The sequence below is a fragment of the Leptidea sinapis genome, chromosome 23 (assembly GCF_905404315.1).
Source record: "Leptidea sinapis chromosome 23, ilLepSina1.1, whole genome shotgun sequence".
NCBI lineage: Eukaryota > Metazoa > Arthropoda > Insecta > Lepidoptera > Pieridae > Leptidea > Leptidea sinapis.
Genome location: NC_066287.1, coordinates 3,593,901 through 3,605,975, shown reverse-complemented (window position 1 = coordinate 3,605,975; position 12,075 = coordinate 3,593,901). Strand labels below are relative to the sequence as shown.

The following is a 12,075-nucleotide window of genomic DNA, read 5'->3' as shown; positions in this document are numbered from 1 at the left end:
TTTGCGGACCATGAAGATGACTCGTCTTACACTCTTCAATGCCACATTTATCTCTGCAACGTTGCACTCGCTAATTAAATAGTATAACAATTGCGAAACGGTTATGCAATGAAACATTCTTGGGCTAACTAATGTTAATTATTCGGAATATCAGTTTTAAGAAATGAGTCATCATGATAGTTATTATTAACTATCCAATAAGCCAAACTTCTGCTATCACAGACCCTACAATACGTAATCTATTTTAACAATGGTAATAAACATACAATGGCAATAAAAATACAATATATCTCCTCCAAAGTTTAAACAAATAAATTGTGAATATTTAAATTTAAAAAAAAAGTTATGCATAATTATTTACGTATCACCTACAATTACGTTTGTTATTTTTTGAGGTTTCGTAGAATAAATATACACCTAATTGGGTCTTAGTCTCAACAACTCCATAAAGACTGGCAATGTTGTGATTTGATTTACTGAAAAAAGTACCTCATAAGTAATAGTGGTAAAATATGTTGCGAATAATACCTATAATTTAAAAATAAAAATATATAGTAATTAACTCATCACTAAATCAGCAAATATTTCATTTCATGTTTAATACATTAAGTATAATAATTAATGTAATTAATTTATTTATTTTTCTGTATTGTAAAATATTAATAGAAGCGCGCACTTTCTTGAAAGATACGAGTGGAGGAGATCACTAAACATTAGAAAAGTAGTCTGTATTACTATTCCGAAAAAATACATCGCTACGTCCTGGAATTCATATATGCTTGTGACTGCACAATCATGGAAATATCATTCCCTCTACTTCAAATATAGTACAGAATGCAATGTGATACATCATAATTTAAAAAGTCACGTTTAGTGTTAAAAATAGAATTTTCCTGTATCGATAACATCATATCCTACATAAGCCCACACATAAACAGGCTTGGTCATTTGCTATCCTTTGACTTGTCGGGAAAACTGGTGATAAGCAGTTATTCACAATATGCTATTCAAAAATGAAACATACTATTGTAGCTTCTATATGAAATAGAGCAGCGTTTAAAATTGTATGTACAGGCAGTTAAATGCAAATTATGTGAATGCCTTTGTGTGATAAACCGATTTGAGTTTACGGTTTTTGAAAACAATAATACTACGGTAAACATGATGATTTGCAACATATTAACATACCGGTTACTAATAAATGAAACAATACAATCCATTTATCACCATAAATTCATTATTCACCTGTCTTTGGCTTTTGTTTGCATTACTTTGTTCTGTTTTTTGTTTAAACTCCGCCATCAATTATTTTTGCAAATAATAGCTAAATACTGGAAGATATCGGCATTACGTGTATATTTAATATAAGATGTCTACATTTATGAAACCTTAGTCTTATATATAGACTTTTACACAAATAAAATACATTTTTAATTGTTAGCAGAAACTCAAGGCTAAAATTTCATAACTAACATTCACTTCGTCTATCGTAAATAATTATTGCAATTAATATTATTACATACAACCATTTACTGTTCACTCAGTTGAAAATTTGTCCTGTAATTTTTGCAAATAAAATTATATAATGTCGTGGGACACTAGGTAGGAACGAAGTTCCTTCGGCTAATGTAGAATCGACACAAATTGCAAAAAAAAATCGTATTCATATATTATCGTTATCATATATTAATAAAATAATATTGATAATATATACACTACTCGCTTGTGTATGCGACTGTCGCGCCTGCGCACGTTTACTCGCACTCATTTAACGGTTTTATTCCACGCACTTTTCCACGCACTTTTTCTTACGGTTTTACTATCACATTTTTTTCAGTTCGGTCGCGCAGCAAAATCCCTATCCCCTCCAAGCCTGCCGTAAGGAACTTCGTTCCAATAAAACTACAAATTGTATTGTCGATAACTATGATGACACAAAGTAAATCTAACAGGAAAAAGTAGGCAGTGATTACATTACGTCCATTTGTTACGGTCCTAAAAAGATCGTACGCTCCTCAACTTTACACAGCTTGTCTTTTTTAATTTAGACAATGTTGGCAGTCAAGCATCGTTCTGCTTATCGATAGCAAACCTATAATTCCACCGATTAATATTATTTAGAACATTTAGAAGAGTATAGATTCACAAACTCACAAATAAACCTTTCTTTATGGAAGCTGAGTGATATTTATTCCCTCTCTGATTTTTATACCTTCCTGTTTTCATTAGTCGCATGAATTATGATCTTATTACCGGACTTTTAAAACAAAAACTTATTCCAGTGTATATTACAATATGCGTGTGAAAAGGCTGTAAAAAGACTTCATCACTCTTTGTAGACTCATCACTCTTTCAATTAGTTTATGTCCACGTGTTCTACACGTACGAATCTAAACACTTGATAAACATGGTATTGACATGATTTAGTTTTGGTAAGTTTAGTTTATTAATATTAAGAAAAGCCTTATATTATTTATGTGTCTAGATAGATTTTGAAAGCTGTGAAAAGTTTGAAAATTGAAATTGAGCTTGACATTTAACCTCTATTTTGAGCAATGCACGTACACTAACTCAAAGTGACATACAAATCTCGAGTGTAAGACGTATCTTGTCAGGCACACTAAAATAATGAACTTGGCCTGTTTTCATCCGTTGTCTGACAGCAAGCGGCTCTAGACGTATAAATTAGGTATCTATGAAAAACAGACTCTCAACGGTAATACTTTATGATATAATACAGCCTAATGTAAAATCTTCAGCATATTAAATAGAAAGTTATATTGGCAATATAATAAATACATCGTAATAACATCACGATTTAAGTTTGATTTCTTCCGATTTACCACGAAATCAAGTCATTCTATCGATACATTTTGTTTTATCGCAAGACATCACTTTGATAGAACAGGTTCCGCCACCATTTACCTTATTTTATGTTCGCGTGGATCAACAGCTGTTTACAAAGACGGTATCGCCTCGCTGTTTACAGTTTTACAATAATATGAATTAATTCATTGAAATAATCTTTGTTTTCTTTCAGTATCGGCTTCAGATTGAGACATAAATCTAACATTTTGGACGATACCGCAATGGTTCTTAATTTTATGGTAACTTTTCTGCCGCCATCCAATGATATTATGCATGCAATAATAGTGTTTCTAAAGTTAAAGTCAAAATATAATTATTAATTCAAATAATATTTGATCATTTTGAATCGTTTTTTCTTGGTTTCTTATAATAATAATGTAGTTTTAAAAAATAATTTTAAAAATAAGTTTTATTTTATTAAGACAGAGTTAGAACAAGTTCATCCATTGGGAGGCTCCTTTGCACAGGATACCGGCCAGATTTTCGGTACCACAAGGGCGCCTATTTCTGACGTGAAGCAGTAATGTGTAAGCATTATTGTGTTTCAGTCCGAAGGGCGCCGTAGCTAGTGAAATTACTGGGCAAATGAGACTTAACATCATAATATGTCTCAAGGTGACAATCGCAATTGTAGTGCCGTTCAGAAATTTTGGGTTTTTCAAGTATTCTTAGCGGCACTGCATTGTAATGGGGAGGGCGTACAAATACCACCAGTTGAACGTCCTGCTCGTCTCGTCCCTTATTTTCATTAAAAAAAAGTTAATTCCCAAGTTATTAGTTATTTTATTATGTTAATCGAGCTTTTAAATTTGTTTACTGACAATTTAAGCATATCACTTGGGACTTTATTAAAAATTACCTTTTTAAATGATTTATCAACTTTATGTTTATTATAATTTTTTCTTAAAATAGCGATTGTTCTCATGTTCTGTTTGAGCCTTGAAGGGCGCCATAGCTAACTTGCTAGTGACTTAAATAGGCTGCTTAATGATGTACTTATGATATTAAGGTATCATTAAAAAAATACTACAAACCTTTGCGTTTCATATATAATTTTATCCTAAATCAATGAGAGTAAGTAGGCAACAGTATCTTTTTTTAGTTGAAATCTCCTCCAGAACTCATTATCCTTCCAGATAATGTTGTGATCTGGTCTCTCTCTCACAACACTGGTTTTTCTGTCCGGAGGGTTTACAAAGTTGAGGAAATGGATTTCTTTTCCAGTTGCGAAGTCGTCAATTGTCTCAAAAATATCTATTATATTATAATTTCTACTATATTAGATAGTTATAACATAAATTACGTGTGTAGTCGTCAAAAGATGATAGTTTTTAGATCTTTTGACATGAGCATAGATAATACACTTATAACTAGAGAATGACTTATCTACAAATATAGCCTAAAAAACTTAAAAACACGTCCTAATTATCCCACCGATATCTCTTAACCGGCTCCCAAAGGGGCCGATAAATATAATCACCCGATATAGTCTTAATTCGTTCGATAACTTCTATCTGACTGTTGTAAAATTCGAAATTGCGCTATCTGTCGAAATTCTCTTATCTAGTTGTTTAACTGAGGATTGAAAAATCGGCCCTTAGTTAGTAACGGTATATTCATACACTTAAATACCAAAGCTCAACCGATGTTTAGACGTAAGTTCTTACAATTATAATAAATCTTATCTTACTTAGATTATTTTAGCGTATGGACGACTTGACAGCCCGATAATGCGTCTAATTTTGATTTCTCAGTGTGTGCGATAGGTAGTGGATACTAAATTTTGTGTGCACTCAATTTTGTGTAGCTAATGACATTATATTATAAATTAAAATGAATAATCCTATTTCATAATAACTATTGTATGATTGATGTTAATTTAAGTTTGCTTGGGATGTATATCTTTTTTCAGTATAGTACAGTATATTGTAATTGTTACAGAAATTAAAACGTGAACTGACTATGTATTCCACTATAAGTTTGCATGCCTTATGGGTTAGGATAAGAGCACCTGTTAATTATAAGCCAACAACATCTTATTATTACCTTATCTTGCAAATAAAGAAGATTTGATTTGATTTGATTTAAAAGCTTAAACACTTGGTCGGATATGGTACGGCCGGACCATCGGACGGTGCGATGGGCGCCTCGTACCAATTGCCGGACCAACCGGTACGCTCCGGGTGGTATTAATAATAATTATGTGTAATGGCCAATGCGGCCTGCGACCGGACCGCCTCCGGTGGCTCGGCCGTACCAAATCCGTTCATGTGTTTAGGCTATAAGGATCTAATTCGAAGCGTTGCTGACTATTTACGACTTGTCAATAAAAAACGTTTACAGTACCAATAGATTCGCTTTCTTTACATCTTGCTGTATGTCCGTTAGATATTATGTTGTTCTCTCTTGCATTCTATTAAAAAAAAAAACGACAATTGCGAGTCGTCCTCACCCACCGAGGGTTCAGTACATATATTATCAGGTACCTTACTATACTTAAAAAATGAAAAAGGTTCTTTTTCATTGATCGACAACATTATTCACTATCATTCATCAAAAACTATGCTTAGGATCATAAAAACAATTAAAAATCTGTTTAAAACTCCCTACCAACACTACGTGTTCCAGTGGTCGCCATTCGAGGACTTTACTGTCCCAACGACCATCTGTCTGTCGAGCTATGTGCCCTGCCAACTGCCACTTCAGTTTTAGAACCATTTGGGCTATGTCGGTGAGTTTAGTTTCTGGGGGAAACTCAGAGCATAGCTATCTCTATTGCACTCCAAGCGATCATGAGCTTTTTCATCAGGCTCATAGTTAGCGACCACGTACTGTAAGTCATCACTGGTAATACACACTGGCTAATTATGTTTTTTTTTATCAAAATAACGTTCAGCTGATGGTAATTGATACGCCCTACCCATAACAATGCAGTGCCGCTCAGGATTATTGAAAAACCCAAAAATTCTGAGCGGCACTACAGCTGTGCTTATCGCCTTGAGACATAAATTGTCAAGTCTCAGCCGGCATCCGGTGCAAAGGAGCCTCTCATTGGTAAATGGTGGTTTATGGAATTTTAGCATCCTTATATCTCAAGGGGAATTTCAAGAACTTGACAAGGTTATTGCTATTATGTATAAGTACATTTTATAGTTATGTTATTGAATATATACTACATCGACAGAATTTGTTCTTCAAAACCCGTTTGTAGATGTAAATATATATGAGTGGCATTCGCCAACCCAAAAGTTTAAGTCACTCTAAGTGAATGCGACTTGCAGTCTGTGAACAGAATTAGTACAATAGACCTTTCACTTGGCATTTTAGGTTAAGCCTTCAAAATGGGTTGGGCGCACGTTTGAACTTAGCCAGCTATGATACGATTTAGTAACGTTGTTGAATTAATACGATCGAAGTCCCTGTTCCCCTGAGAATAGGATCAAAGTGGCCTTATGTCAAATAGTTAAATATCGTATTCTTGTAACACAAATCGACGGTACGGCTCCGATAGTGATGAAGTTACGTTTCGTATTCTCGTAACAAGATCAAACATCAACTATTGGGAGATTATCTGCAAATTTTTGACGTTTGATAATATAATAGACCACCATAGATCGCACCAATGTATCCATCCTCAAAGAGCTTCGTATTAAAGACAGACTATCGTCAATTGTGCAACTAAGAATACTGAAGTTCTTTGGTCACGTCTCTAGAAATGAGAACTCGATGGAGAGACTGGTAGTTCAGGGCCAGGTGGAAGGTAAGAGAGGACGCGGTCGATCGCCAACCCGCCCGATAAACGCCATTACAAAGGCTACTGAGTCCACCATAGTCCAGTGTACTCGCAACGCCTCTAACCGTCAGAAATGGAAGCACATCACCAGGAGATCTACCCTCAGAAAGGATATTGACCCACCGAACACCCCACCGTGTACCTCGTCAGCGCAACCACGACCGCTCTGACAAGAGTGTCCTACTAAGAAGAAAGAAGAATATAATAACCCATTATGAGTAGTGTATTATGTTATGTTTGTTAGAACAATATTGGTAATTTCGTATGAGCTTGTCGTTCAAATGTCGCTAACGCGCTGTTACGATACATTTAAGGTGCTAGGAAAATGATAGGAGCTTAGATTGGAACTAGATACCGATAGATAGGTAGTGACCTAAGAACAATAGTTTATTTATTACGGCAACTATTAGATGCTTGTGTGCGTGGCATCTTGACACTCAATGGCATCTTCCAAATTTTGTAACGTATGCTTCGTGTTATTTTACATTGAAATTAATAAAATACAAAATATTTACTTATGATATTTGTTCCCAGTGTCTTTCTTATTCCTTGAAGTATTATTTTTACATATTATGTGCATCGTTTTTAATATATTGTACTCTTTAGGGCAGTATTAGATATTTTTGTGTTTGTCGATAAAAACTAGTTTTTAGCTTGTTGTGATTTTATGCACCTTCGAATGTCTAGATTGACCTGACTAGTAGCTAGTATATCTGTTTGTATGTAACAGAATCTTTAAACGTATGTAACTTTCTTCAAAACCTCGGATTAATAAGAAACTTTGCACACTGTTCAAGGATTGGTGTAAATTTAATAATTTATATAGCCTGTCCCTTATTTCTTATCAGGATCTTCAGGATAAGTTCGTTGGTACGACATGATTGACATTATTACGATGATATTTGAGACATGATATTGAAAAAAAAGCAAAAATAACTCAATAAATGCATGGGAGTGTTTAATATAAAAATTTTGGATACCTACTCTTCGTTTGATTTTTAAAACGTTGTTGATATCATTTTATTAATTAGGTAACGTACTTTCGATACCAGCTTAAAGTTTTTTGATATCTGTAATAGTTACGTTATAATCGCCTGGTCACACTTAAGGCTTGGGACCGAGCCAACGACCTTGAGAAATCGAGTTACCTCTCTCGCACAAGACCGCCACAGCTTTAATTCAGAATTAGAAGCATTTTGAATTTATTACAAACATCATACAATCCTTTTTACATAAATAACAAACTATGTAATGTTAAATAGTATTGATAAACAGTTAATAATTTTTCATACATTTTTTACCTAGATGGAATGATTAACATGGCTTCAACTGTAAAGGTTAGGGGTGCTTTGGTGTTTTTTTTCGAAATGTCTATTAAAAGATAGAAATGTAAGAAAAAAAGAATTTCCTTTTCAAATTCTGTTTGAAGATAAAAGCCTTATATAAACCGTGAAGAAACGGTTTCAATTATGGGCTATTTTGGCGATTTGTTGGGATAGAGGCCTTAACGATTACATCCTGTATGACCTTGATAACTTTCGGGTCACTTGTGTTTTGATATTCGGTAGTTTGGCCTCTATTTTACTAACTTCATGGGACGGTCTATATTTAGCCCGAACGTCGAGGGCACACGACATCAATTTGGATCAATTGCAGTAATCTCTGCGCCTGGTACGGACCAGACGGAGGTCAGCTACAGAATATAGGGACCTCGTATTATCGTCGTATTTGACCTAGTTAGGGCACATGAGTAAATTATTAGGGTTCCGAGCCGAAAGGGTTAGCATGGGAACTCTATTACCAAGATTCGCTGTGTGCTGTCAGTTGGTATGGTACAGTATAGATAGGGACTGCTTTTTCGGCAGAAAAACACTTCTCTCTCTGGGGTCAGTCTCTCATGTACATAAACACAGTAATGCTTACACATTACTGCTTCACGGCAGAAATAGGCGCCGTTGTGGTACCCATAACCTAGCCGGCATCCTGTGCAAAGGAGCCTCCCACTGGTCTCACTCCCACAAATAAAGGATCAAAATCAAAATGGCCAATTCAAAAAAGTCTGAATTCAAATTAGGTTTCCCTGCATATTCCAAAAGTACATAGTATTCGGTTACTTTATATCTGGAACTAATGTCAATGACATCATAATTGTTGCTTTGTTACGGTGTGCAAAACAAGCATTACCATAACATTATTATTAATAAATAAACAACGATTTATTTAATCTATATTATTTATTATTTTGCGGAAATCCATAATAATTATCAAATTTTTTTGTTTCCTGAGTGTTAATTCCACCTATATAATGAACAACTAAAAATAAAATAAACAAGAGAATAACTGCAATAGGTATATCTAATGAAGCTTATAAGTTCTGTAACATTTGTCTTCTTTTTTTAATGTTCTTTTTCAGTAATCGTTGGTTAACTTACTGTCCTTGTCACATTAGAAACTTTGCTCTTAATAGTGATTATCATTATTATAACACTAGAAATAAGGCATTGCTTGTAACTAATTCTAGTAGGCTTCATAAGATACATAAATAGCTTTAAGGGTAAATGTATACACTTCTACAATAAAGTCCCAGCCACTGTTCAGGCATTATCTATAAATAAATTTAAATTTTTTTTTATGAAAAAAATGGTTCTGTCGTAAATCCTATTACTCCACTGCTGAGTATCTAAATGATCGGACAGCCTGGGACTAGATTGTGATTATTTTATAGCGATAGAAATGACTGTACAATATTGTATATTTTTATTTAAAAGAGGGCAAGAAAGAATGCTGGGAGAGTTTCTTGCGCTGCTTCTTCTCTCTCAGAGCGCCATTTGTTTCCGAAGCGGTAGTAGTATCTAGTAGTTATTAGAAATGACATCAAAAAGGTAAAGGAATCAATTTTGAGAAATTAAATGCCTTTTATGCCTTTTAAATCTTAGTGAGGAATTTCTAAGGAACAATTGTTTTAGCATAATATATCATAAACCACTTATATGTACCTAGATTTTTGATAACTGTTCTGTTTATTTCTCCAAATAAATAAAACAAAAATAAAATATCCGTCTTCAAACAATTCGACACGTGTTTCGCCACGAATATTTTATTATTGTTTAATTTACTCACTCACGAAAACTCAAAACATTTGGATATTCTTGGTTTGTTTGTAGTCATCATTTTGCATGCCTATTCTTGGTCTATTCTCAGGTATAACTTTATGCCAAGCTTATTTGTAAGGCCGTATACATATAATACCCCGCTTGCTGTTTATTCCCCGACAATCTTATAAGTAAATCGAAGCCACAGCTGGTATATTGAAATTGTTACGCAATCTATTTATTATTGTTCACGATTCTAAGAAGGATACAAGGAAATGTGAGCTTATAGCAATCAATAATGTGACTTATCATTGCAGCTGTGAGATTATTTTTAATTGGCAATTGGGAAAGATTTGACAGTACAGTTCAGTTTTGAATAGGTGTAGATATAATGACCCGACAGACGCTGTTCTGTCAATAAAAAAAAATGGAATGATGTAGTCTAAAGCCATCGGAAATGAATTATTTTATAATATTATGTAGTAATAAAATGATATTTTTTTTTATGAAAATTAGGGACGAGGCGAGCAGGACGTTCAGCTGATGGTAATTGATACCACCTGTCTATTAAAATGCAGTGCCGCTCAAGATTATTGAAAAACCCAAAAATTCTGAGCGGCACTACAACTGCGCTCATCAGCTTGAGACATAAGATGTCAATATAATAGGATGTCCATGGGTACTTGTCTCACCATTCCCTATCACGTGAGCCTCTTGCCCATTTGCCCCCTCTTATCTAAAAAAGCTTGGTTTAATTCCCAAAAACTTTTGAAACCCGCGTTTAAATAGGTTGAGCAATGAGAAGCAGAATGAGCTTCCTTGAGCGCTGTTTACGACATGATTCGATATTGGTACGTTAAAAAAAGCGCGTACACCGTCCTTAAGGGTCGGCAACGCTCCCGTGATTCCTCTGGTGTTGCAAGAGAATGCGGGGGGCGCTGATCATACGCTCGTTTGTCCCCCTTTTCCACTAATAATATCTATAATCCGTTTTCTTTGTTTCCTGTCCCAGTGTTGATTGAGGATGTTATTTAAGTGTGCTGTTTTCCAGGGATAGACTTAACAAAAAACCTAAAAGTAATGCCCTTGTGTTGTGATCTTTGTGAACAGTGGTTCATGGCGACCACGGAATTAAATTTCGCAGAATAATAAAGTTTGCTTGAATTTTAATTTCAACGTTGAAATCATCTTTAACCTTTTAACTGCATATTGAACACAACGTGAGGAGATCTTGAACATAAAGTTGGTCTAGGTCATTCGCTAAGTAAGCGCGAAAATAAACGTAATTGTCATAAGTGTCATTGAATTGTTTTATACTAGCGCTGCGCCTCGACTTCGCTTGGGTGATATGAATTTATTTGAAGTCTAGGGTCGGATCGACACTGTGTTTCTACAGAAATCTAAAACGAATATTTGGTATCTGTTGGGTATCACTATCGGGCAAAACCGCATCCGAAACCAAATGTTTGTCAAAAATCTATTTGGCTTATTTTATACATTTATGCAATAAAACAATGCTTATCAACTTATTTAAAATACTTGATTTGAAGTAAATTTGAGTTAGTCTGATCCATTTGCCGAAATAGCTGCCAGCGCTTGGGTTTCTAGTATCTATATTGAGCAGGGTAGATCGTACTTTCTACATTATCTACGCCTCTGGGCCCAACGGGCCAAGTGTCACGAACGGCACAAAAATGTAAGTCCCACTTGGTCCAACATATTTTGCTGTTTCCGGCAGTCGAAGCAGCAGCCCAGGCACTAACTGAAGTAACTTGGACATCAGACGGAGCTGGAGTGTCGACTCAAGTCGCGTCCCACACCAGCGTCCTTCCCCGTTCCCACGGCAGTAGGGTAATTCCATCAAGATGCCTGCCATCGCGGCGGGTCATACCATTTGGCTCTAAAATATTTGGTATACTATGAGAGGCAAATGCGCTGCGGATTTCTTCATTGCTGCAGGCGTGACGACCGATACGGCCTGCCAATTTAAGGCAGAATAGCCCTTGGCGTCCAAGAGAATCTACTTAATTAATTCATTTTTATTACAAGCCTGAGTAATGCACATATTAATAACGTCATATGTATTATCAAGCACGGTTCTAATCTGCGCAGAAGGCAACGCTTGCAACCAAAAGCCCCGCGAAGGCATGCTCTGTTTTGTCAGTAGTTCTTAATAAAACATCATCAAAAGCTACGGCTACAAAAAATATGTTTCCGATACTTTTTGACATTAAAATCGTCTGAAAAATTTTGAATACATGCAATATTTAGCCAAACATTTTTAGTTTCGTAAATTCTGAGTTACCTGGTACCTACATGATT

At 35.0% G+C, this 12,075-nt stretch overlaps 1 protein-coding gene across 2 annotated transcripts in view; it reads right to left on the bottom strand.

The window, feature by feature from the left end:
- The window catches only part of LOC126971380 (PTB domain-containing adapter protein ced-6), an 82,759-nt gene that overhangs the window by 28,975 nt on the left and 41,709 nt on the right, over positions 1-12,075 (bottom strand). The window lies entirely within an intron of this gene.